Source organism: Oryctolagus cuniculus, chromosome 3 (assembly GCF_051225735.1).
Source record: "Oryctolagus cuniculus isolate XC-2025 breed Fujian yellow rabbit chromosome 3, ASM5122573v1, whole genome shotgun sequence".
Taxonomy (NCBI): domain Eukaryota; kingdom Metazoa; phylum Chordata; class Mammalia; order Lagomorpha; family Leporidae; genus Oryctolagus; species Oryctolagus cuniculus.
Window position 1 is genome coordinate 173969697 of NC_142869.1, and position 26975 is coordinate 173996671.

Sequence of the window (26975 nt, forward strand, 5' to 3'; positions counted from 1 at the left end):
TCCAGCCTCTGGCATGTAATTAAGTCAAATAAATACATAATACATTTGCAGAATAATATAAATTAATAAACTTCCTACATCCATAGAGTATATCTATATAGGAATTTTTATGGTGTATACATTTGATTGGGGTCAAAATCCTAATTGCAGTTTATTATACTTAATAGATTTTCCCCAGTCTTCAGTATGTAGTTAGAATTCACAGTTTTGGTCTTTGAATTCCAAATGGATTTGGAATCATGGGGAAGAAATGAAATTTGAAAACTTTGACAAAAACCATAAAGGTAGTTAGCTTGATGTTCCTGAGAATAAAAAAAAATGAAACATTAACAACTTTAAAAAGTTTTTCATGAGAGTCATCATCTTTAAAAAAAAAAAAAAAAGATTTTATTTTTTATTTATTGAAGGAGTTAAGAGAGGTGAAGCCAGAGAAAGAGAGAGAGAGAGAGAGGTCTTCTATCCGCTAGTTCACTCCCCAAATGACTACAGTGGCCAGAGCTGAGCTCATCCAAATCCAGGATCTTTCGGGTTTCCCACGCAGGTGCAGGGGCCCAAGGACTTGGGCCATCTTCTGCTTTCCCAGGCCATAGCAGAGAGCTGGATCAGAGGAGGAGCATCTGAGACTCAGACCAGTGCACATATAGGATGCCGGCACTGCAGGCTTGGCCTTTAACTCACTGTGCCACAGTGCCGGCCCCAAGTCATCATCTTTACCTTCATAATTCAGGGAACCATTTTTTTTTAAAAAGAAATGTATTGTGCTTTGTGAAGTAAAAAGCTGAGTAATTACCAGAAAAACACTGGATCCATTGATCTATTTTAGTTGGAGAAACTACTTTTATCCTAAAAGGATAAAGTGGATATGTTAACTCTTTTCCCTCTGTAACATAATTAGAAAGTGACAAAATAATCTTGTTCAATGTCAAGTCTTTACTGGTTTAATTAAGAAGACTAAACCAAAAGAAACTTATACCACTAGGTTAAGGATTCCCTCTCACAGTTGTAATGAAGCATTTATTGTAATTTATGTGCTTATAAAATTAGTTTTACAAATTAGATGGGCATAATGGCTTAAATATACAGCTTTAAAATTCATGTGATAACTTGAGATAGATACATTATTAAATTTTTTCTGATTAAAGTGCAGGGGATCACCATAACTAAAATAAATACTAGGTAAATGACTATAAAGAACCAAAAAACTTAAAACTTACAGTATGATAGAAAGCACAGAACTGGGAATCAAGAAGCTGCTTCTTGTGCTGGCTGTGCCAAAAGTTGTCATTTTAGGCAAATTGTAACCTCTCACCTCTTTGCTCATCTGAGAATGAGGACATTGGACTACATAATCTTGAGGCTCCCTTACAAGTCAGAAAGACTAAAATATCCTTTGATTTAAAACCACACAATTGATATAAAATGCTATGAACTGCAGTCAGAGACGTTATTACAATTGACACCACTGGCTAGAGCTTTTGCTAAGTGTAATATAGATTATGCATTCTTGTAGAAAAGTAGAAAACGGGATTTGAGGGATTGTATGGCTTTTTAGTTGTCTGTTGTTTGAGTAAACCCGTCCTTTTTTTCTTTTGGAGTCTCTAGGGTTAGTACTTTGTGTGCTATAAAACAAAGACTGAGTGAGAAATACAAACTTCAAGTCACAATTTTTCTGAAATTAAAAATATTTTTAAAGGCTCAAAAAACACCAAGAATCTCCGTGGATTTGAAGAGGACCTTTCCTAAAACATTAGTGTGACATTAATATACAATTATTATGGTACTGTGAACTCTCAACTATGTAGATAGATTTTTCGTTTCTGAGATTACTCAGCAAAATTTTGATCAAACTTGGCTTCCACCTGCTACCCAGAGTACTTCTCAGTCAGTGAGCTCTGAGCCACTGATGCCATACACAGTCACTGCCCAGAGACCCAGCGACATCCCTACATCCTATTGTGCAGTCACAGGATTCCCACAGTCACAGCATGCAAGGCTCCCACAGTCGCAGGGTACAGAAGATCCTCTCTCCACCCCACAAGCCTGCCCACCCATGGAGACAGCAATGAGATTTGCAGCACCAGCTGCTTTGGGTGCTCTGCCTTGGGAGTTGAGCCCTAAAGCCTGAGATAGATTGAGAGGATGGGAGCACCTCACAATGCTAAGTGGACCCCCAGCCCCTGGTTAACCCTCCCATTCAGCCTCAAAGTCAGTTACCACCTTCTATCATTATTAAGTTTGGGTCTGGTGCCATGGCTCACTTGGTTAATCCTCTGCCTGCAGCGCCGGCATCCCATATGGGCACCGGATTCTAGTCCCGGTTGCTCCTCTTCCAGTCCAGCTCTTTGCTGTGGGCCAGGAAGGCAATGGAGGATGGCCCAAGTGCTTGGGCCCTTGCACCCACATGGAAGACCAGGAAGAAGCAGTTGGCTCCTGGCTTCGGATTGGCGCGGCGCCGGCAGTGGCGGCCATTTGGGGGATGAACCAACGGAAGGAAGACCTTTCTCTCTGTCTCTCTATCTGTAACTACCTGTCAAATAAATAAATAAATCTTTTTTAAAAAAAAAAAAAGGAAAATAAACCCACAAAACATCATACAATGCATCCAAAGTTAAATGTTTGGAACATTTAAAATTTTAGGATGGTAGAATAAGAGAAGGTTGGTCTTTATAGTAAAAGTTTACTTTTATGGATAAGTTACATTGAAACTACCAAAGAACTATGGATATTTAGGAATAATCTGTTTATGAAGTAACAGATTCTTGTTCCAAGGTACTATTAAAAAAAATATATTTTTGAAAAGTTTGAGGGGCCGGCACTGTGGCGTAGTAGGTAAAGCCACTGCCTGCAGTGCTGGCATCCCATATAGGGTGCCAATTCAAGTCCCGGCTGCTCCACTTCTGATCCAGCTCTGCTAAGGCCTGGAAAAGCAGTGGAAGATGGCCCAGGTCCTTGGGCCTCTGCACCCACGTGGGAAACCTGGAAAAAGCTCCTGGCTTCTGGCTTCGGATCTGCACAGCCCTGGCCATTGTGGCCATCTGAGGAGTGAACCAGTGGATAGAAGACACTCTCTGCCTCTGCTTCTCTGTAACTTTGCCTTTCTAATAAATATTTTTTTAAATAAATAAAAGTTTGCCATTATACATTCAGTAATGAATGACCTTAAAAAGGTTTTATAAAATTGAGTTTTTTTCTCCCAATGGACCCCATGTTACTTGATAGTAAATTTATTTGAAATAAATTACTAAATTTTTAGATACTGATTACCTTCCAGTAGGTTCTGTTACAAGTTTATGAAAAATTAAGTCTGTTTATTTCATTTGGCAAGGTCAAAGTTATTAAATTTTCTATAGGCTAATCAGTCCCACTTTTCTGCCTAAATAATAGGCTAACACCACTACAGTGATTTAATGGAGAATGTTGATCACTATTTGACTACTGAAGGAAGAGCAAATCTGTTACCCACCATCGAATCAAAGAATAACTTCTTAGACTCATAAGGAAGCTGAGAGATCCTGCAGCCCATCTCTGTTGTCTTACAGATGAGCAAACAAACCCAGAGAAAATACTTCTGATGAAACTATATTACCTCTCAGAAACTAACTCAAAAGCATTATGTTGCATACATTTACAACTACACCTTGAATGTCACAGAAAACATGCTTAAAAATTCTGAGCAAAATTAGACCTCATTTAGTTCATTGAAACATAAAGGACTGCAAGTGATCAATTTCTGTTCACAATTGGTCAGAATGATAGGACTAAGAGTCAAAGGGATCACATGAACAAGACTAGTGTCTGAAAATACTAACCAATAGAATAAAAAAGGGAGAGAACAATCCAACATGGGAAGCGAGATACACAGCAGACTCATAGAATGGCAGATGTCCTAAACAGCACTCTGGCCTCAGAATCAGCCCTTAAGGCATGCGGATCCGGCTGAAAAGCCCATGAGAGTATTTCAGGCATGGAAAGCCAAGACGCTCTGGCAAAAAAAAAAAAAAAAAAAAAAAACACTAAATGAAAGATCTCTGTGAGTGAGATCCCAGTGGAAAGAACAGGTCATCAAAGAATGAAGTACCTTTCTCTGAAGGGAGGAGAGAACTTCCACTTTGACTATGACCTTGTCTAAATAAGATTGGAGTTGGAGAACTCAAAAGGCTTCCATAGCCTTGGCAACTCTTGACAAGAGCCTAGGGTAATTACTGATGCCATAAACAAGAGTGTCAGTTTGTTAAGACAACAACAGGAGTCACTGTGCACTTACTCCTCATGTAGGATCTCTGTCCTTAATGTGCTGTACATTGAGATTTAATGCTATAACTAGTACTCAAACAGTATTTTTCAGTTTATGTTTCTGTGTGGGAGCAAACTGTTGAAATCTTTACTTAATGTATGTTAAACTGATCTGTATATAAAGAGAAACGAAAATGAATCTTGATGTGAATGGAAGGGAAGAGGGAGTGGGAAAGGGGAGGGTTGCGGGTGGGAGGGACGTTATGGGGGGGAAGCCATTGTAATCCATAAGCTGTACTTTGGAAATTTATATTCATTAAATAAAAGTTAAAAAAAAGAATTAAAATCACTATGTTCATGTGTTATATTACAAAGATTTCCCCGTTTGACCAGTGAAAATTAATTCTAGCAAATATTTCAATATAAAAGATACTAACCATAAAATTAAAGTAGATCAATTTCAAGACAGGACAAATATGTTAACTTTTCATTTTATTTTTTCTTAATTCTATTTTAGTATGTACCCAGTACAAATATGTTAACTTTTCATTTTATTTTTTCTTAATTCCATTTTAGTATGTACCCAGAAGTATAGTGCCTGAAAAGAACCCCAGCAAGGGTGGGGAAACCTGACTGGGAGACATATCTAAAATTTGGTGTGATTTAAGAGAAACTTCTGATTCTCACCTTCTAAAATATTTATTTGAAAGTCAGTACAATAATGAGAGTGAGACCAAGAGAGAGATCCTGCATCCTAGTTAACTCTCCAAATGTCCACATTACTCAGGGCTGGGATGCTTAGGAAGTAAGGCTGAGATTAATTCTGAACAGTTAGATATACGGGGTTGGACTGATTAAATAGCTAACTCCATTAATAGATATAAGGATTGTAAAAATGAATAGTTTGGGGAGAATCCCCCGTACTGTCTTTGATAACAGTTGTACTAGTTTACATTCTCACCATTAGTGTATTAGGATACCCTTTTCCCCACATCCTCACCAGCATTTATTATCTTTTGATTTTTGGATGATAGCCATTCTAATTGAGGTGAGGTGAAACCTCATTGTGGCTTTTATTTGTGTTTCCCTGATGGCTAGTGATCCTGAGCATATTTTCATGTGTCTGTTGGATTTCAGCCTTTGAAAAATGCCTGTTCATGTCCTTTGCTCATTTCTTAACTGTATTGTTCATTTTGTTGAGTTTCTTGAGCTCTTTATAGATCCTGGATATTAATCCTTTACCAGTTGCATAGTGTGCAGATATTACCCTTTGCGTTGCAAATGCTTCTTAGCTTGATGTAATCGCATGTGTCATGCTTGCTTTCACAGCACATACACTAAAGTCACATTTGTCTATTTTTGCATTTATTGCCAGTGCTTCTGGGGTCTTTTCCAAGAAGTCTTTGCCTATGCCAATGTCCTGCAGGGTTTCCCCAATGTTCTCCAGTAATTTGAAGGTGTCGGGTCATAGATTTAGATCCTTGATCCATTATGAGTTGATTTTTGTATAAATTGTAAGGTACAGTTCTTGTTTCATACTTCTGCATGCGTAGATCCAATTTTCCAAACAACATTTGTGGAAGAGACAGTCCTTTCTCTAGGGATTGATTTTAGCTCATTTGTCAAAGATTAGTTGTCTGCAGCTGTATAGATTAATTTCTGGGATTTCTGTTTTGTTGGTCTACATGTCTGGTTTTGCACTAGTACTAGGTTGTTTTGATTATAACTGCCCTGAGGTATGCCTTGAAATCTGGTATTGTGATGCCTCTGGCTTTATTTTTGTTGTGTAAGGTTGCTTTAGCTATTCAGGAGCTCTTGTGTTTCCATATAAATTTTAGCATTGTTTTTTTCTGGATCTGAGGAGAATGTCTTGGTATTTTGATTGGAATCACATTGAATCTGTAATTGCTTTGGGTACATTGGACATTTTGATGATATTAATTCTTCAAATCCACAAGCATGGATGATTTTTCCATTTTTTGCTTCTTCTATTTTTAATATTTTGTTGATTTTCATTGTATAGATGTTTCTCATCCTTGGTTAAATTTATTCCAAGGTATTTAAATTTTTTGTAGCTATTGTGAATGGTACTGACATTGCAAGTTCTTTCTCAGCCATAGCATTTTTTATGTGTACAAAGGCTATTGATTCCTGTATGTGTGTGTGTTGATTTTATACCCTGCAGCTTTACCAAACTCTTGTGAGTTCCAGCAGTCTCTTAGTGGAGTCTTATGATTTCCCTATATATAGGATCATGTCATCTGTAAACAGGGATAATTTGACTTCCTGCTTTTCCAATTTGTGTCCTTTTGATTTCTTTTTCTTGCCTCGTGGCTCTAGCTAAAATTTCCAGAACTATATTGAATAGCAGTGTTGAAAGTGGGCGTCTTTGGTTGTGGATCTTAGTGGAAATGCTTCCAATTTCCTTATTCAATATGATGCTATCTGTGGGCTTGTCATATATTGCCTTGATCACACTGAGGAATGTTCCTTCTATACCCAATTTGCTTAAGGTTTTTATCTTGAAAGATGTTGTATTTTATCAAATGCTTGCTCTGCATCTAATTTTGAGGTTTTCCTATGGCTGCTTGATGCATGCAAGGAGCAAACTAGTCTTCCTAACCCAGAGCTTGGCAAACTGCTTGGCACCTCCTCAATAAACAGTGTTTACTAAGTCAGTGTCAGAAACTCAACTGCAACTCCCCTGGTGTCCTCAGCCTCCTTCAAGTCTTCACATCTAAGCTGTGTTTGTCCTTGTTAGCACAACCTCATGGGGGTAAAGTCTCTGCCCTCCGAACCTTAGCCTGACCATTAAGAATCCAGTAACTCAGAAATGCAGCTCGTCACTCAGCAGCCAGTCCTGGACCAAACCGAGTACTATTTCCCCTGGACTGGGAGCATTGGCTCTAAGGTGTGCTGTGGAGGGGAAACAAGGAGGTGGGAAGGGCTGTCTGTGGAGCAGCTTCTGAGACCTGCTGTGTGCACACTGCCACAACAAAGTGGGGAATTCCAAGTCAGGGCAGCCCTCGCAGCGCTTGGGTGATTGTAATGGTATCAAGGAGATAGGCTCCATACACATAAGAGATGGGCCAGTGTAGCCCCAGCCATAAGAGGGAGGCTTTAGGATTGTTTCTACAAACCCAGAGCAGTGGAGATCTCCCAAGCCTCAGTGAGAATCCACCTGGATGAATTTAGCTACCAAAATTATGTGCAAATAAGGGGGCACCTGGATTTGAACCAGGGGCCTCTTGATCTGCAGTCAAATGCTCTACCCCTGAGCTATGCCCCCTTGGTGCCAGTATTACCTGGTTTATACCTTTCAACACACAGCTCTGTAAAGTTAAATTATAGCTCCCTTTCAAGATTGACCTGGAAGCTCTCAAACATGAGTCATAGCAAAACAGCTTCTGTCATCTCTGCAACTTTCTAGACCTGTCCTGGGTGGGGTCATCAGTGAGAAAAAAAGAGAAGTTGCATGCAGATACCCCAGCCCATTTCCCATTGATTTTTTTATTTTGTCCAAGAGTTAACCAAGGGTCTTTAAAACTATTTGCACACTCCTGTATGGGATCCAGCCTGTGCCTTTCCTCTTTCCATGGAGATAGAATGGACTGTCATTCAGATGCTGTCACAGAGCTCCAACAGTTGGGGTTTGTAGAACCAACATTGCAGAATCTCTCCCTCCCTTGCTAGAGCAGCCCCACCAGGCTTTTGACCTATGAGGCTGAAGCAAGTGTGTAAGTGAAGCAGGCGTGGGAGAAACCAGTTTTCCAGAGGGAAGGGTCCACTTAATGGAGGACATGGCAGCTGTGATCTGTCCCTAAGTCTATCCACTACTACTATGCACCAAACTTCTGTGGTGGGAAGGACACAGGAGGGTGATAACTTAGGGGTACCAGTTCCTGTTCATTCCTGGGAAGTCTGCTACATATACAGCTATCTAATTTTTTGAACCCAAATGAATTTATATTTTAATTCCATTTCCATGAAATTTTTGGAATACTCATATATGGGGAATGAGAGCAGTGATACCAACTAAAGTTGGTACAGAGAGAGGTGGGAAAGTATCTACCCAGATCATAGTTGAGCCAGGGTGCACTTGTGGCTTTCAGTTCCAGGAAGGATTATAATTAGAAGAGATGCCAGGAAAGTGGAATGTGAGCCACAGATTTTGTTGATAGAAAAAACAAATGTGGAAGGGGGCACCCAGATTTGAACCAGGGACCTCTTGGTCTGCAGTCAAATGCTCTGCCCCTGAACTATATCCCCCTACTTAATATGGGTGTCTAATAAGCACCTTTCACCTTCATAATCACACCCACACTCCTGCAACACATTTGAACTTTCTACTTCTAGAGAGTAGGCAAGATCAGCCACTGACTCCTCCACAAGTTCACCCCACAAAGGTACTTCCAAGGTCCTCAGGACCCCCTACCTGTCACACGCCTGCACACACATCTCTCCCCTCTTCCTCAGTTTGTGGTCACAGCGGCAGCTGGGAGAAACACTGCCACTTACTACTGGAAGGGTTTTAGGATTTGCATGCCTGGTTTCCTCTTGTTACGCACTACAAAACAGCAGTTTGAAGATATTCTGCCCAGCCTCTTGAGGCACATGCAGTACCTACATCTGAAGATAGCCGCGCATTAAATCCAGAGGGTGGCAGTTGGGGAAATTGGTGAACTTATCAGCCCCTGTGAAGGCGTCATGGAGACAACACAGCAAGAAGGCTGCACAGGACCTCTAGATTTGAGCCAGGGGACTCTGGAACTATGGGGAAAAGCTCTACTCTTGAGCTCTACTCCCATCCTCAGTATATGAATGTTATAGGTGTTACATATGTTTTTATTTATTGTGCCACTAGTTTTTAAATTGTTTTTAAACTTATAAAAGCCCCAATCCTTTGTATTTCCTTCCTACCACCCGCACTAAACCACTGGTCCACCCTTTTGACAATTTCTTCTAGTCTGTTTGCGTCTGTAACTTTAAAATATAATATTACTATACCATAATATACTATGTCTAATTTGGGTTTAAGTATCATTAACTTACATACTTCTATAGATGAAGATTATAATTCATATGAGTTCTCCATTTTCCAAGACATTTATATCTCAATTTTTGGTTAAATGGCCTCCTATGTTTTTATCATTATGATTACTTAATAGTGTTCATGGTTGATTTACATAACATTAAGTAGAACAAAGAGTTCTGATAGAACCTTTTGGTTTTCCTGAAATTAGTAATAGTTTTATGTTTTCAACTAATTAGTTTTCTTTGAATGTTTAAGATCTTCCACAATCTTTCTTTAAAAGATGTATTTTATTTATTTGAAAAGCAGAATTAGAGAGAGAAAGGGAGAGGCAGGGGGAGGGGGATAGAGAGACTTCTGTCTGCTGGTTTACTCCAGCAAGTGACTGCTGGGATTGGCCTCGTCTGCTGTGTTGGTGGGACGTGTGAATCTGCTGGGGTTATATGGGTTGGCTTCAAATTTTTGCTTTTAGCGGTTGCTTTCCAGTGTGTGGAGAAGTTGAAGGGCACAAGTGAAGTGGGGTGGAATGGATAAGAGAGACCTGCTGCATCCCACACGAGAATCTCAAGTGGTCTCAAACAGGGCACGAACCTCTGTAGCTTGCAGAGGTGAACTGAACAAAAGCCCCCTGTTCTGTAACGAAGTGGCTTCACGGAGTTCCCACAAGGGACAACAGACCCCTGGGGGGACCCTACCTTGGAGAATAACTGAGTACAGATTAGGACAGCAGTGAAGCAACCACCCCCACCCCAGCCCGGGCCATCGCGGGCCTTCTCCCACATTCCATAGGTTGGCATGCAAGCCAGTCACCTGCTCATCTTCCTGAGAAAACGGAAGGCAGCTCACTTCCTGTGGGCACTGGAAGTCTCCGCTGCTTACAGGGGAAGTGCACGTCCTCTGGGCACACTGCTGGCGTTCCCACTGGAAGCACATGCTGCAGTCTGCGAGCAGACACTGCGGGCAGGGAAGTAACTCCAGGCTGCAGTAGCGAAGGAGACCTGGCTGCGGGTGGCTCCTAGGTCCTTGGATGTCAGAGACATTTCCGAGCAGTCACAGTGAGCAGACCCCTCACTGCCCACCCTTTAGTCCCCTCTCTGTCCAGACCTTGCCAGAACAGTATGGGATGGAGCAGCTGAGACCATGGGCCTGCTCCAGAAACATCTCAGTGCTAGGCTGTCCTGCAGGCAGGGACTGGAGAGCAGTCAAGGTGCCCCAAGCCCTAAGCCTGTGCTTGATCCAAGACTGCCCCAGGCAGATGAGAGCTGCAGGCCCTAGGGATCAGCGTTGTGGGGGGACTGAGAAGCACGCAGGGCTAGAGAAGCTGGGGAGGCTTTCTGGGAAAGGGCTGAACCATCTCTCCTCTCTCCTGGCAGGAAGACTGCAGTATCACAGGACCCAGAGGTGGAAGGGACTTGTTCAGTAAGTAAGAAGTTGAAGGGGGTGGGAGGCATGTGGATTTCAACAAGAGCCCACCTGACCTGCCGGCAAACGTTGGACTTTGCTTGCTCCTGTGCAGTTTCACCCACACCTGTGTTTCTGTAAAAACAGCTCCACTGCAAACTAAGTCTATTCCTACTCTCCTCCTCCCCACCAGTCTCCAATGTCTTCCCACCCATGAGCCCACAGCCCTACAGCCTCTCCTCTCCGGGGTGCAAAAGACATCAGCTTGGAAACCACTAATGTTATCCTATAAGGCTTTTAGGATGAGCCAGCCCTGTGATGCAGGACAAATCCCTAGATGGCCTTGACCAACTCAGCTCTCCTCCCCTTCCTTGCTTGTAGTTCGCATAAATGTAGTGTGTTCTGGAGGTACAACATGCTGAAATAAAACGGAACTGTCCACAGCAACCCAGATTCTGTCCCTGGCACTCCTGGGAGAGGGTGTCTGTAGTGCTCTTGCCCAGAGATCCCAGTGCCTCCAAGGTGTAAAACTCAAAGCCGAGGGCTCTGTGGTCCTTCGGCCATGGTGTGACATGGGGCACGTGCAGAAGAGATGCCATCCATCCTGTGCAGCTCTCCTGAGCCTTGGGGGACCAGCTCACCATACGTTAGGCTTCTGTTGCCCCTCGCTGGCCATCTGTGAGGAATAGTTGCCCCGTGTAACTTCCATGTGAGTGTTCTGTCTCTCTGGACCCAAGCAAGTGGTAGAAATTGCCTATTGGTAACTGGCACGTGGTAGACTTGCGTTACAAGTGGATGCTGATTGTGACAGCCCAGGAGATGGCCTGGTGTTTCTGTGGTGTGGGAGGAGAAGCAGAAGGAGGCGCTGCTAGAAAAAAAATCAGCCTTCTCAGGCCCTGGCTCATTTCTCGCCAGCAAGGAAACCCATAAACTTAATCACAAATTCTAGGTAGTTCTGGTGCTCGGACACATTCAGAAACTTGACTGTAGTCTGCACTTGTGTGTTATGTTCCTCCAAGAAAAGAGAAGAATGTTACAATCAAGGGCTTGAGGCCACACATCGTCTGGCGCTAGAACTCCCCATTGCCCTTGCCCAGGAGTTAAGTAGACTAGATTCCTTTCTACCCACTCTCCCTCGGCTTCCCCTCCTTAAACTACTATTGCTAGTCACATGGGCAACCTGAGGGCACCATTTGGTGTGTGTCAGGGACTAAAAGCACAGTCCTTCAGGGGGCACCTGGATTTGAACCAGGGACCTCTTGATCTGCAGTCAAATGCTCTACCCCTGAGCTATACCCCCTTGCCTGGAGGTGGAGTCTCGTAAATGCCTTTTCATCTGTGTTGCAGCACCCACACCTGGGCACTGAGGTTTTTATTAACTCTTAGAAAGTTATGATGACATAGAGATTTTGCCTCATAGCAAATTAGCATCCTTTAGCCCTCTTCAGAAACACCCCGTCCCCACTTTGGCCCCCAGAAGCTTTCTCGGCTCAGTGTCACCAACTTATCTTTCCTGGAACCACTTGGAAGGCAGCTGTTTGGAAAATCATTGCTGAGAAGTGAGTCGCTTCTCCCCTCCTCCCCTTAGCAAGTTCTACCAACAGCAAACTTGCCCTAGCCTTGTCTGTCTCTCCCGCTCCCCCATCCTACACCACTGGATGGCTTTGGGAGCTTCTTGCCCATCTCTTCTCCCTGTTCTTTATTATCACCTCATTTACTTCTTGGTTTGTGGCAGGGTCTTGACTGAAATCAGAGAAGCCCAGACAAATTATTTCAGTTATTTGGCCTGAGAGGCTACATCCCCTATCCTGGGACCTAGGAGGCCTTCCCAGCTGCCCCAAAGTCCTTTCCCCAGAAGGTCAGCACAGCTGGAAATGTCTCTCGTGGTGGACAAGGCACAGCACTACAGGTGCTAGGAAGTGAACCTTACCCGTGGCCTATACCAGACCTACATACTATACTGATGTCACCTGAGATAAAAAATCAACACAGTTCTCAAAAATATAGAGAAAGGACACACACTCACAGGTGCACATGAGGTGGAGGTAGTGCCTGTGATAACTGCGTCAAGGAGATCAAAACTCAGAATATGCAGAAATTAGCAAAGGAAAATCATAACAAGGTGAATCTCTCTGCATCACTCAGCCAGTTTCATTTCATTGTTATGTTTATTGCACAAGTAAGAAGAATAATCGTTGCTGGGCTGGCATTGGGGCACCGCATGTTAAGCTGCTGCTTGCAATGCTGGCATCCCATATGGACACTGGTTGAGTTCCAGCTGCTCCACTTCCAATCCAGCTCCCTGCTAATTCATCTGGGAAACCAGCGGATGATGCCTCAGTACTTGGGCCTCTGCCACCCACATGGGAGACCTGATGGAATTCCAGATTCCTGGCTTCAGCTTGGCCCAGCCCCAGCTGTTGCTGTGATTTGGGGAGTGAACCGGAGAATGGAAGATCTTCTTCTTCCTCTTCCTCTTCCTCTTCCTCTTCCTCTCTCTCTGTAATTCGGCCTTTCACATAAATATTTTTAAATGCTCATTTATGTTTCTTTATACAGTGCTGAACACAACATTGATCATAAAAGTTGAGAAGCAATAAATAGCCAAATGAGCAAAGACATCCAAGTACAGAGTAGAATGAATTACATGAGGCAGCACCACCCCATGAACACTGCTGTTTTGGTGTCTGGTGTGCTCAGCGTGAGTGGCATACTCCCCTGAGCTTAGGTTCAAATCCTTCTAACTAGAGAGGGGCAGTTCCCAGCCACCTGACACTTCCTTGTCAGTCTTCTCTCTCCCTTAGCAATAGTCTACTTTTTTGTTGAAAAGAAGAAAAGCAAGGAATGAATATAAGAAGACTCCCTATTAAAATTCCTCTTGTTTTTACTGACAAAAAGCCTCTTCAGAAAAGTCCAAATGGGCATATCTACACGAAAACTCCAGCAACCATCATACTTAATGATGCAACATTAGATGAATTCTCTTCAAAGTTGGAAACAAGACTAGAATGCCTGTTAATATTGTTTCAATTTAACACTGTACGTAAAGTTGGAGCTCTTGTATTAAGGCACAAAATATTTTAAAATCCCACATGATTTAAAAATGGAATAGAAGGGGGAGAGTGTTTAGCCTTGTGATTAAGACACTGGTTAAGATGCCTGAGTCCCATGGGGCCGGCAATGTGGCCTAGTAGGTTAAGCCTCCACCTGTGGTGCCAGCTTCCTATATGGGTGCTGGTGTGGGGAGCAACTCGGACTAGACTAAGTTACTGGAATTAAGACTTATTCTATGCATCTGCTCTCCCACAATATGGCGCTGAGAAGGGAGAAACAGCTTCTACACAGCTGCCTCCAGTTCAACCAATAAACTGTAGGACCTGCTCCTGATTGGAGGAGAGCAGCGTACTCGGCGTGTGGGTAGCAGAGTTGGGATTGGTGGAAGAGGACTATAAAGGAGGAGAGAGACAACATGCACCAGGAACATCTAAGGGGAACATCTATCTGAAGGAACACCTGTGCAGCCCCCGAGAGAGCCGGCCAGCGGTGTGCCGCTCCCCCGCAGAAGTGGGGAAAGTGGCTAGGGGGAACCGCCCTTCCACGGAGGTGGAAGGGTCGGTAGCCAACCCGGGAAGAACCAGCAGCAAACCCGGGGAGGGCCGAGCAGACAAAAGAACAGCGCAGGGTCCTGTGTCATTCCTCCACGAAGAGGGGGAGCGGCATAATGGTGCCGTGACTCGGATAGGAAACCTAGGAGGGAAGAAACGAGAAGAAGTGGGAAATTACCGGAGAGAGAGACTAGCAAAGAGCCTAGGGAAAAGCCGGACGGAAAAGGTGCCGGAAGAAGCTATCAAAAGCCTAGGCATAGACTCAGATACGGACTACGGGGGGAAGCTGGGAGAAATCTCTAAGGTCGAAAGCGAAAGTGAAAGCTAGAACAAACAGACTCGGATGTGGACTGTGGGGAGAAGCCGGGAGAAATGAGAGGGGAATATTGTTGTTGGAAGAAAAGTTAGGGAAACATACCGGGTAGAGAAAAATATGTTAGGGAGGATGAAGCCACGAGTGCAGGCTGAAGCAGAGACGTAAGCTATCTTGGGATTCTTCAAGTCAGCCCGGGGAGCAAAAGGCGAAAATCTGGAACCAGAGGCAGAGACGCGGGCCGCCAGGTTGGAATCCGTCAGATTAGCCCGGGGAGCAAAGGACGGGAAGCCAAGCCGAAGGGCGCAGATGTGAGCTGGGTTGAATTCGCCAGGTTAGCCCGGGGAACTTGGACTGAAAACCGGTGGCGGAAACGTGAGCTGTGCTGTGTGACTCGTGGAAGCCGCCGCGCGCAGAGAGAGCGCGCGGGGCACAAGTAGATAGGGAACCCGGGGCTAGCACGAGGCCGTGGTGCGGACGCAAAGGGCGCGGAGACTGCAGAGCGCGCGGAGCCGAGAAGCAGCCTCGGGGCGGGCGCCGGGAAGCCGCGGGGATAAGAGAAACAGAAGTTTAGAAGTAAAATGAGAGAAATAGGAATGCTGGCAGAAAGGAGAAATAGGAGAAATAGGAATGCCCAGAGATAGAGAAATAGAGAAAGGCCTCCCCACAACACGCACGGCAATGAGAGAGCTTGGATTCGGTCTGCCTTATTAGTAAGACGATAAGCACCTGTGGGCGGCCGCAGGTCACCGAAGACAGGCACGAATCAACACCAATAAGTCTCCCCACAAGAAGGCAATGAGAGGGCTTGGATTCGGTTTGCCTGATAGGGCTTGTAAGCACCTGCAGGCAGTTCTAGCAAGCAGAGCAGAGTGTGTGCCACGGGGCACCGAAGACAGGCGCGTATCAACGCCAAAAAATAAAAAGAAAGGGGGATCTGTGGGGAGCAACTCGGACTAGACTAAGTTACTGGAATTAAGACTTATTCTATGCATCTGCTCTCCCACAATATGGCGCTGAGAAGGGAGAAACAGCTTCTACACAGCTGCCTCCAGTTCAACCAATAAACTGTAGGACCTGCTCCTGATTGGAGGAGAGCAGCGTACTCGGCGTGTGGGTAGCAGAGTTGGGATTGGTGGAAGAGGACTATAAAGGAGGAGAGAGACAACATGCACCAGGAACATCTAAGGGGAACATCTATCTGAAGGAACACCTGTGCAGCCCCCGAGAGAGCCGGCCGGCGGTGTGCCGCTCCCCGCAGAAGTGGGGAAAGTGGCTAGGGGGAACCGCCCTTCCACGGGGGTGGAAGGGACGGTAGCCAACCCGGGAAGAACCAGCAGCAAACCCGGGGAGGGCCGAGCAGACAAAAGAACAGCGCAGGGTCCTGTGTCGTTCCTCCATGAAGAGGGGGAGCGACATGCTGGTTCATGTCCCAGCTGCTCCTCTTCCGATCCAGCTCTCTTCTAATAGCCTGGGAAAGCAGTGGAAGATGGCCCAAGTGGTACAGTCCCTGTACCCACATGGGAGATCCAGAAGAAGCTCCTGGCTGCTAGCTTCAGAGCAGCCCAGCTCCAGCTTTTGTAGCATTTAGAGAGTGAACCAGCAGGTGGAAGATGTCTCTCTCTCCCTGTCTATCTCTCTCTCTGTAACTCTACCTCTCAAATAAATAAATATTTTAAAAAAAAAAAGATACTGGAGTCCCATACCACAATACCTGGGTTCCCAAGGTGATGCAGAGGTAATAATGATAAGAAGCAACAAACACCCTCTCTCTTAATGTTGAGAGGAAAAAAAAGGGGACGTGGTTGCATTTATCAGATTGGCAAAGCTTGGGAAGAGTTGGGCCCCCCACTTGTGAGGATGGGTGCTGCCCAGCTGGTGCTGGGATCTCAGGACTCCAGAAGGGGGGTCTCCAAGGGGACCACTGCTGATGAGGCTGGCTTTGGGACTGCCACAAGACAGCTGGCACTAAACCCAGCACTGCCTGTGAGAAGGTCATTGTTGGGTCTAGCCTGATAGGAATAACAAGTTGGAACAGAATCAAGTGCCTACTCTTCTCCTCTGGCTTCCTGTCTTCATCTACTGATTCAGCTGGCAAAACCTGACAGGCAGCTGGTATGTAAACTAGAAATGTGGCTTGCAGTGTACCAGACCCTGCATCACTAAACAGCAAAGATGCATCAGCTGGGAGCTGAGGAACAACCTTGTTCAGTAACTGGTACGACCATACACTCAACAGAAGACTTGCATCCAGATTATATGCTTCAGTCAATAAGAAATTGGCCAAAAGGCAAGTAGAAAAACAAGCAAAGGACTTGATAAGCACATGTGATGTGGAAGACCACTAAACATACCCAAATTACTCAACCTCAGGAAAATAAGGTAAATGTAGTGTCAAATGAGATACCAGAGGTGGATATTATGGCTACTGCTTGGGTATATGCCCCAGAGATAGTCATATACATGTGAACCAGAAGATACATTCATGGATGTTCACAGCTTTTTTTTTTTTCTCCTGCTCTGCTTAAACATAGCAAAAATTGGAAACAACCCAAAGGTACATGTGAAATTTTTTAAAGTGTATTTATTTGAGAGAGTGCTCCCATCCACTGGTTCCCTTCTCAAATGTCGGCAAAGATCAAGACCTGAATGAGCTGAAACTGGGACCCAGGAACCCCATCCAAGCCCCCTATGTGAGTGGTAGGATCCCACTCCTTGAGCTGTCACCTACTGCCTCCCAGAGTGTTCATAAGCAGGAAGCTAGAATCAGGAGCTGAGCTGGAGCTCAAACTCAAGTGCTTCTGTATGGGCTGCAGGCAGCTCAGCTGCCATCTTAATCCCCACACCAAACACCTCCCAGCCCCAGATTCACCCTGCCTGCCTGCTCTGTGAAACTGGATTTGGGCCCTTAAAGTATTTTTCTTTGTCAGGTGGCACTGAAGCTTTGTCGCTGGGGGACATTGCAGAAACACTGTAGGAAAAGGAGGTTTTGCTTCCCTTTTCTAAAGTGCTCCCTCAGCAGGCTCCTGCGGCCACTTTTCCAGTGTCCTGCCCTTAACAGTGCACTCAGCTTTCCAGCACCAGTTTCCTGCAGTGGAGGTAGATTTTCCAGGGCCCATGGTAGACAGTGACAGAAAACAGCACCTGGAGGCAAATAGCCTCTAACACCTCCACTCAGGCAGTTTTGCAGGGCCCTCCATGATAAACCCTCTGGGGGTGATTTTCTTCACCCTTGAGGGACCATTTCTCCAACACTGATCTGCCACGACCTCTGTGTCATTCCATGACCCAAAATCCCACCCTCTGGATCCCAGAGCAGATCAGGAATCAGATTCTTCCGTGGGTACACCATTTCAGTCCTGGGATGGTGGTTGCTCCTCACATCTGCTACTCCTGTGCTTATTAGAGGTCTATTTTCTAGTTACTAGCAAATCTCAAAGCACCACATGTTATAGTCAATGTTTTTTATTTTCCTGTTCAAGTTACATTGTGGTTTCTGTCTCTTGATCAGACTGACATAGAACATCAACAAAGAAATAAAAGAAACTCATAGTAATTCATTCAGTGGGTATTATATGTCAGTACAAATGAAATGACCACAGCTACAGAGGCAGCCAGTGTTATGATGCAGCAGGTTAACTCGTCTCCTTTGATGCCGGCATCCCATATGGGTGCTGGTTCATGGCCTGGCTGCTCCTCTTCCAGTCCAGCTCTCTGCTTATGGACAGGGAAAACTGGAAGATGACCCAAGTGTTTGGGCCCCTGCACCCATGTGGAAGACCTAGAAGAAGCTCCTGGCTCCTGGCTTCCTACCTGCCCAGCTCCAGCTGTTGCAGCCATTCGGGGAGTGAACCAGCAAATGGATGATCTTTCTGTCTCTGTCTCTCCCTCTCTTTCTATAATTGCCTTTCGAATAAATCTTTTAAAAAAAATTTATTTCTCTTTATTCATTGGAGAGGCAGAGAGACAAACAGATCTTCCACTCACTGCTTCACTCCCCAGTACCCAAACACCCTGAGTTGGCCAGGTGGAAGGAAGTGGGAAGTGGAGTTGGAACTTGAATCCAAGCACTCCAATATGGGAGTATTGCACCACACACCTACCCCTTTATTATTTGTCTAAAAAACACCAAGCCTTGCCCCTTCTCATTTAATGGTAACTCTAGCCTTCCAGTTATGCAGACTGAAATAGACTTATCTGTATCTCATGTGTTTCCCTATTTATCACATCCAACCTGTAGGCAAACTCTGCCAACTTTGTCTATAGGCTTTACAGGATAACACACACAGTGGGAGACACTGGCAAATCCCTCCCCATACTCACTTTCTAAGGGGGACCAATTTGCAAGCCTTAACTAATGGGTGGTGTCCAAGAGAAGTCTGCTGCTCTTCTCACCCTCTTTCTGGGGAGGGCAACTGGACTGGGGGGATGAAATTTCCACAAAGAAGGGTGAAATGCACAAGCCCATGCAGCCCAAGGAGGCAGAATGGAAGTGAAGGCAGGAAATAAGACAGCGGTAGGACCCCAGCCAGGCCTGGTCTTTCTTTTCTGGAACATTGGTAAGGAAATTAAGGTAGAATTCCAATAGCACGTTTAGGTTACAAAATCCAAGAGGTGCAAAAAAGATACCCAGATTTGAACCGGGGACCTCTTGCTCTGCAGTCAAATGCTTTACCCCTGAGCTATGTCCCTACATGTGCCTGCCCTTTTATGTAACCACCTTTCACCTGTATAGCCACCCACATTTCCCTACCACAAACCCCAAATGAATCCATCTATTATTCCTGTCAGATCCAGAGGCTGCCTCTACCACGCACTGATGGGGGTGACCACCTCAGAGGGTGCTGAGCAGGCCTGAGCTTGTCCTGCAAGCCTTTCTTGTTCTCAGGTGCATGTTGTTTCTCTAGGTTGCCTCCTGGCCATGCTTCGTGGGGCAAGAACAGAGCTGCTGACCTCTATTCAAAAAGCCCCAGACCCTTCCCAAGGAGCAGCTGCTGTTACAGGTTCTCCTTAGCCCTTAAATGGCTGGGCCGTCCAGTGGGTAAGCAGGACAGGGTGGATCCGTCGGAGAATGTCAGAAAGGAAAGAGCCCCATTCTGCCATCAGGACACACAGATTGGAGTGCCAGGTCTGCTGGGGAGCTGTTATGGGAACTTAGGCCAGTGAACCAAGCGACGTGGGTCCCAGTCACCGGCTTGAAAAGAGGCTGTTAGACCAGCTGTCAGGGAAGTTGCAGGTGCAAAGGTCAAGGCCTTTCCCACGTGGGAGAGCACAGAAGGACCCAAGCCAAGGAGCTTGAGAGGGAGCAGACGGATGAGTTGAAGGGGCCGCACCTGGAATACACAGTAGAGGCGGGGTGGGGAGGTGTGTAGGGAGCCCTGTTGCCATCCTCAGGGCCGTGACTCAAGTCCCACGTCTGACAGCCAGGCAGTCTGTGGGGCAAGCTCAGCTTCTAGCTGTGAAACCTGGGCTTTGAAATCCTTGCCCTTTGTTACTTATTATGTAAGTTCCTCAGTGTTATCCTTTTCTTTTTTATTACCAGAAATTGCACACATTTGTGGGTACGTTGTGATGATCCCATACGTGTATACAACGTGTACACATTACTGATGTGCCCCCATCATCCTCCAGTGCTCTGCATAGAAGGGAACTTCTCACATGTAGAATCTAAAAGCTTCTCAGTGAGAACACCCACCCCCAAGATTTTTCCATTAATTCTGCAGACTCTGGTGTTTTGCTTCTTGCCTCAGAGCTCTTCCCACTCGGTATCGCACTTACTTTATCTCTCGCCTTGTAAGGCTGAAGCCAGGGTATCCTGCTTTCTGTATGAATATTTTATCTCCCTAAGGTCCTTGTGGTCCCCTGGCATGGACAGACTCTGTATTCTTCAGGTCTCCAATAGCACATCGTTCTGGTAACTAGCACTTACCCAGCGATTTCTTATTTACAAAGAAATTTCACATTTTCTTGTTTATCCTTAGAACCTCTCAGAGAAATGTTATTCTGAGTCCCATTTCCCACATTAAGGGACTAAGGGTTAGAGGGTTGGTGTAACTGGACAGCAGGGCCTCTGGTGACCAGCACCATCCTCTCTGGGTCACCTATGGCCTGTGCTCTCTGGGAGTTGAAAGAGACCTGCTGAGGTTTTGGCTGTGGTCTGCCCCAGCCAAAGCCCATGTTGAAGTCTGGTCCCTGATGTAATCATATTGAAAGGTGATGGGACCTTAGAGAGTGAGGCCAAGCGGGAGGTGATCGGGTCATGCTGGGCTTTGTGAAGGGACGAATGCTGGTCTAGCAGGGTGGGTTAGTTCCTGCAAGTGTGGCTGCTGTGTAAGAGTGAGCCTGGCCCTTCCTGCTCTTTTCTTCTTCTCTCTCCCGTGTACATCCTGGACACACGACATCCTCCCCCATGACACAGTGTAGACAGGGGTCTTCACCAGAGGCCAGTGTCATGCTCTCTGCGCTTTTCAGCCTCCAAAACCATGAACTTAATAGACCTCTTTTCTTTATATATTACCCAGTGTCAGGTACTTTGTTATAGCAACAGAAAAATGGACTAAGACAGGCTTTCCCAGAACAAGGGCTGAGCAGGCCATAAGGAGAAACAAAATAGCAACAAGCAGGAGTTAGAGAAAAAAAATTCCACAGACAAATGCTTTGGATGGGTTGAGAGGGCAACTGACTGGGATGTGCTGGTGAGAGCAGAAGAAAGTCTCCCAGAATGCGGTGGGTGGGAAAAGCCCCGTGGATGTGGTGCTAGGGTCAGGCCTGCCATCATGGGGCTCCGGAGTCGGCTCAGTAGCTACCAGAAAGGCAGCCTCCTTTCCTTTGCCCTGCGTTTAGCTGTCCTCTCCTCTGGCAGTGCCTCTCACACGGATATGTGTCCGCCTGGACCCTGTAATCCCCACAATACTCTCTGAGTAACAAGGACTCAAATTCCCCAAACACCCTGAGTCATTCCCAGGGCCTGTGTAGACCTCTAGCCCAGAACCAGGCTTTCAAAATCTCTCATGAGCACACCAATAGCACCATGGGTTTGCCAGTGTGTGGCTGTTGCAGGGAAGAGAGTGGGGCGTGGGCATGCTCATGGGGTGTATCCATGTCTGCACACACAAAATTCCCTTAGGTACAGGACAGAGCCTGGATGAGCAGAGAGGGGGAGCCTACCAAAAGTCAAAGCCTGACTTGTTCCATGTAGAATTCCAAAAAGTCAAAAATTCTAATGGTATAATTATTGCAATTATCATTATAAAGGTAAGGTCATCTTAAAATGATAGAAATTACACATTTAATTGTTATTAAAATTTAATTCAGAGCAGGCGCCTTGGCTCAATAGGCTAATCCTCCACCTAGCAGCGCCGGCACCCCGAGTTCTAGTCCCAGTTGGGGCCCCGGATTCTGTCCCAGTTGCTCCTCTTCCAGTCCAGCTCTCTGCTGTGGCCCAGGAATGCAGTGGAGGATGGCCCAAGTCCTTGGGCCCTGTACCCGCATGGGAGACCAGGAAGAAGCACCTGGCTCCTGGCTTCAGATCGGCACAGCGCACACTCAGTAGCGGCCATTTGGGGGGTGAACCAATGGAAGGAAGACCTTTCTCTCTGTCTCTGTCTCTCTCACCGTCTAACTCTGCCTGTCAAAACAGAAAAAAAGAAAGTAGTCTTCTGACTTCTAGCAACATGGATTACTTTGGCTTGATCTAGAGTCTTACAGTATGTTCTTGTGTCTGGATTCTTTGACCAGCAAGTAATGTTGGTGAAATTCGTCTACATGGTTTCATCTATCATTAGTCTGTGTCTTTTTATTGCTAAGTTGTATTTCATTTATCCGTTTTCCTGCTGAGTTAGAGCTACTACAAATAAGGCTGCAGTGAATAATCTTGTACAATATGCTTTTTTGCAAACATGTTTTCATTTCCCTTGGATGAAAGCCTAAGAATGAAATTACTGACTCATAGGAAGTTTATAAGAAATTGTCAAACAGTTCTTCAAAACAGTTAAGCCATTTCACACTGCAGGCAGCAACGTGGGAGAATTGCAGGCACGCTACACCCTACCTCCTCCCCTTTGGGTGGTGTTGGGCCATTTGCCGTTCTAGTGGGTGTGAGAGGTGTTTCACCTGCATTGCATTTCCCCCATCTCTAATGATGCTGAGCACTTTTCCACATGCTTTTTGTCTTCCTTGGTGAACTTGTTCATTTTTCAATTGGGCTGCTGGTATAAGTGCTCATGTGTGTATGAATTTATATTTATGTATTTATGTGTTACATAGTTACATATTCTGAGTGATTTTGTCAAATAAATGTATTATGGCTTTTTTTCTCAATTTATGATTTATATTTTCATTTATTTATTTTAATTTTTTGCTTGCAAGGCACAGAGACAGAAGGAGAGAGATCTTTTATCCACTGGTTCACTTGCCAAATGCCCCCAACATCCAGGGCTGGGCTGGGCCACAGCCAGGAGCCTGGAACTCAATCTGGGTCTCCCACATAGGTGGCAAGCACCCAATTACTTGACCCATCATCTAATGCCTCCCAGGGTAAACATTAGCAGGAAACTGGATTGGAAACAGAGTAGCTGGGACTTGAACCAGCTATTCCCCAATGTGGGATGAGGGTATCCCAAGCAGTAACTTAACTGCACCACACACTCATCCTTACATTTTCATTTTTTTAACGTGGTAAAGGCTGTGCTAGAGATTTCAGAGAGAAATAAGGATGTAACTGGGAACTGAGCTGAAGACCACCCTTGTTACATGGTAGTGAGGAACCTTGCTCTACTGTGTCCCTGTCCTGATGTGTGATGGGAGGCCAAGCTTAGAGGTGAGGGAATGTTTTGTTTGATGGAAGAGATTTCAAGACAGCAAATCATTCAGACTGCATCATGTGTATTATTGGCTATTGCTAGTAAATTTTACAGTGAGAATCAGGGGCCAAAACAACCACAGCGGAAAGGTATGAAAAATTAGCAACCTGGCCAAAGGAGTAAAGAAAACGTGACTTTAGGATAGATGCGGAAAATCCACTTGCTGACCACTTGTTCCAGAAGATCTCTCTCCTTCTGTCGCTGTGCCTTGCAAATAAAAATTTAAAATGAATAAATGAAAATATAAATCATAAACTGAGAGAAAAAAGCCATAATACATTTATTTGACAAAATCACTCAGAATATGTAACAAGGTCTGGTGGCAGACCTTGCCGTTGTCCGTGTGATGCTGGTTTTGCAGGCCTGCAGAATCAAGAGTTATGGGGTAGAGGTGATTTCCACTGAAATTGCAAAGAAAAACCTGAGAGGCCAGGCGGAATTGTGCCATGGGATTGGAGCCCCTGCATGGGGCCCCAGATGGGGCAATGCCTAGTGAAGGCGTGGGAGCAAAGTCCACTGTGGAACCCCTAGGAAGGTTTTGTGATCAGCGATGCATGCCCACCTGGAAACCTGGCTCCAGGTCCCAATTCCAGTTCCTACTGCAGTCCCTGGGAGGCAGAAGGTGACGGCTCAAGCAGTTGGTCCCTGACACTGACACCCACGTGGAGACCTGGTGAGCACCCAGCTTCCAGCTTCAGCCTGATCCCCAGTTCCAGCCATTGCAGGCATTTGGAGAGTAAACTAGATCAGTGGTCCATTTCTCTCCATAACAATAATAATAGCTTGCAGTTTAAACTTACCTTTTTTTTTTTTTTTTTTTTTTTTGACAGGCAGAGTTAGACAGTGAGAGAGAAAGAGAGACAGAGAGAAGGGTCTTCCCTCTGCTGGTTCACTCCCCAAATGGCCACTATGGCCAGCGCTGCGCCAATCTGAAGCCAGGAGCCAGGTGCTTCTCCTGGTCTCCCATGGGGTGCAGGGCCCAAGCACCTGGGCCATCCTCCACTGCATTCCTGGGCCACAGCAGAGAGCTGGACTGGAAGAGGAGCAACCGGGACAGAATCCGGCGCCCCAACCAGGCCTAGAACCCGGTGTGCCAGCACCACAGGCGGAGGATTAGCCTAGTGAGCCACGGCGCCGGCCTTTTATTTATATTTTTAGACTTACTGAGATGGCCATGTTTAAGTCTATCTTCTTGTTATTTGTTTTCTATTTGTCCTTTTTTTGTTCCTTTTTTTCTCCTTTCCCACTTTCCCTTGGATTAATCAAAAAAATTTTAAATATTCCATTTTTATCTTTTCTAGTGGATTTTACCTAAACATCTATTTTATTTTCTGTGGTTGATTTGGAGATTATAATATATATCCTACTGGTATTTCCTTCAGGCACCATTTCCTACCGGTGCTGTTTCCTTCAGTCTAAAGAACTTTATATGTGCAGATACGCTGGTGACGAATTCTGCCCGTGTTTTTGTTTGTAATCTGAGAATATCTTGACTAGGCTGTCATTGTTAAAGCAGCTTTACTAAAGTATAATTGACATACAGAAGACTTAGTAGTGTATACAGTTGGATGCACTTTGACCTAAGTATGTAAGTGTGCACTCATTACATAACCGAGCAAGTGACACCGGCGATGCATGGTCAACTCCAACGTTTGCTCATGATTCTTCGCAGCCCCCTCTCCTCCCCCTCCAAAAGCCCATCTGCAGAAAACACTGAGCTGCTTTCTAGTGTTCTAGGTGACTCCTTTATCTTGGTCTGTTCAGACTGCTACAACAAAAATAGTATATACTAGGTAGCTTTTAATAACAGAATTTATTTATTTCTCACAATTCTGTAGGCTAAGAAGTCCAAGATCAAGGCAAGTTCTGTCTGGTGAGAGCTCACTTGCTGGCTCATAAATGACACCTTCTTGCTGTCTCTTCATCTAGTGGGAGGGGCAGTGGGGCTCTCTGGGACCCCTTTATAGGGGCACTAATCTCATTCGTAAGGGCTCTGTCCTTATGAACTAGTCACCTTCCAAAGACCCAGTCTCTTCATATCCTCACCTTAGGGGATAGGATTTCAACCGTAATAATTTTGGGAGTACATACATTACATTTACATTTTCTAATAAGTTACATAAATTAAAATTCAATTACTGCCGGCGCCCTCTCACTTGGCTAATCCTCCGCCTTGCGGCGCCGGCAGACCGGGTTCTAGTCCCGGTTGGGGCACCGGATTCTGTCCCAGTTGCCCCTCTTCCAGGCCAGCTCTCTGCTGTGGCCTGGGAGTGCAGTGGAGGATGGCCCAAGTCCTTGGGCCCTGCACCCGCATGGGAGACCAGGAGAAGCACCTGGCTCCTGGCGGATCAGCGCGATGCACTGGCCGCAGCGCGCCGGCCGCAGCGGCCATTGGAGGGTGAACCAATGGCAAAAGGAAGACCTTTCTCTCTGTCTCTCTCTCTCACTGTCCACTCTGCTCGAAAAAAAAAAATTCAATTACTTTACTTTTATCTAGTTTCTTTTACTTAGCATAATTATTTTAAGATTTGTCCATGTTGTGTGTATCAATAGCTTGGATTTTTTTTAATTGCTGAGTGGTATTCCACTGAATAGATACATAAATTATTGTTAACTTATTCACCTGTTTATGATCATGTATATTATTTCTAGCATTTGACAATTACCAATAGAGCTGTTATGAACACGCATGTACAAATCTTTGGATATATGCTTTCACTTCTTTTAGGTAAGTCCCTAGGGCTGGAAAAAATGGTTATAACATTTTATATACCCATCAACTGTATATTACCACTAGCAGTTCTTCCATATCTTTGCCAATACTTAGTGTGGTCAGTCTTTTTGGTTTTAGCTAATATAATAGGTGTACTATGAATTTCACTATGGCTTTAATTTGCATCTCTCAAATCATTAATGATATTGGGCACCTTTGAATATATTTATTAACTATCTGCTAACTTTCTCTGTCTAAGTGTTCAAACCTTTTGACCACTTTTTAAAAAGATTTATTTATTATTTATTTGAAAGGCAGCATTACATTCAGAGAGATGGAAAAACAGAGAGAAAGGTCTTCCATTTGCTGGTTCACTCCCCAAATAGTTGCAATAGCTGGAGCTGGGCCGATCCAAAAGCAAGAGCCAGGAGCTTTTTCCAGGTGCAGGGGCCCAAGGACTTGGGCCATCTTTTACTGCTTTTCCAGGCACATTAGCAGGGAGCTGGATTGGAAGTGGAGCAGCTGGAACTCGAACTGGCACCCATATGGGATACTGGTGCTGCAGGCAGAGGCTTGGCCTACTACACCACAGCACCGGCCCCCTTTGGACCATTTTTTAATTGGGTTGTTACCTTACAAAAGTATTTTAGAGTTTTTTATTTTAAAGATATATATTTGAAAGTTGGAGTTACAGAGAGAAGATGAGATACAGAGAGACAGAAAGATCTTCCAAGCACTGAATAATTCCCCAGATGACAGCAACAGCCAGGGCTGGACCAGGCTGAAGCCAGGAGCCAGGAGCTTCACCCAGGTCTCT

The 26975-nt window shown here is 45.1% G+C and overlaps 2 non-coding genes across 2 annotated transcripts; both read right to left on the bottom strand.

Annotated features, from left to right (window-relative positions):
• Nucleotides 1-7450: 7450 nt before the first annotated feature.
• On the bottom strand, nt 7451-7522 carry TRNAC-GCA (transfer RNA cysteine (anticodon GCA)). The gene has a single exon. It is a non-coding gene; the product is annotated as a tRNA-Cys (tRNA).
• Nucleotides 7523-11894: 4372 nt separating this feature from the next.
• On the bottom strand, nt 11895-11966 carry TRNAC-GCA (transfer RNA cysteine (anticodon GCA)). The gene has a single exon. It is a non-coding gene; the product is annotated as a tRNA-Cys (tRNA).
• Nucleotides 11967-26975: the final 15009 nt, after the last annotated feature.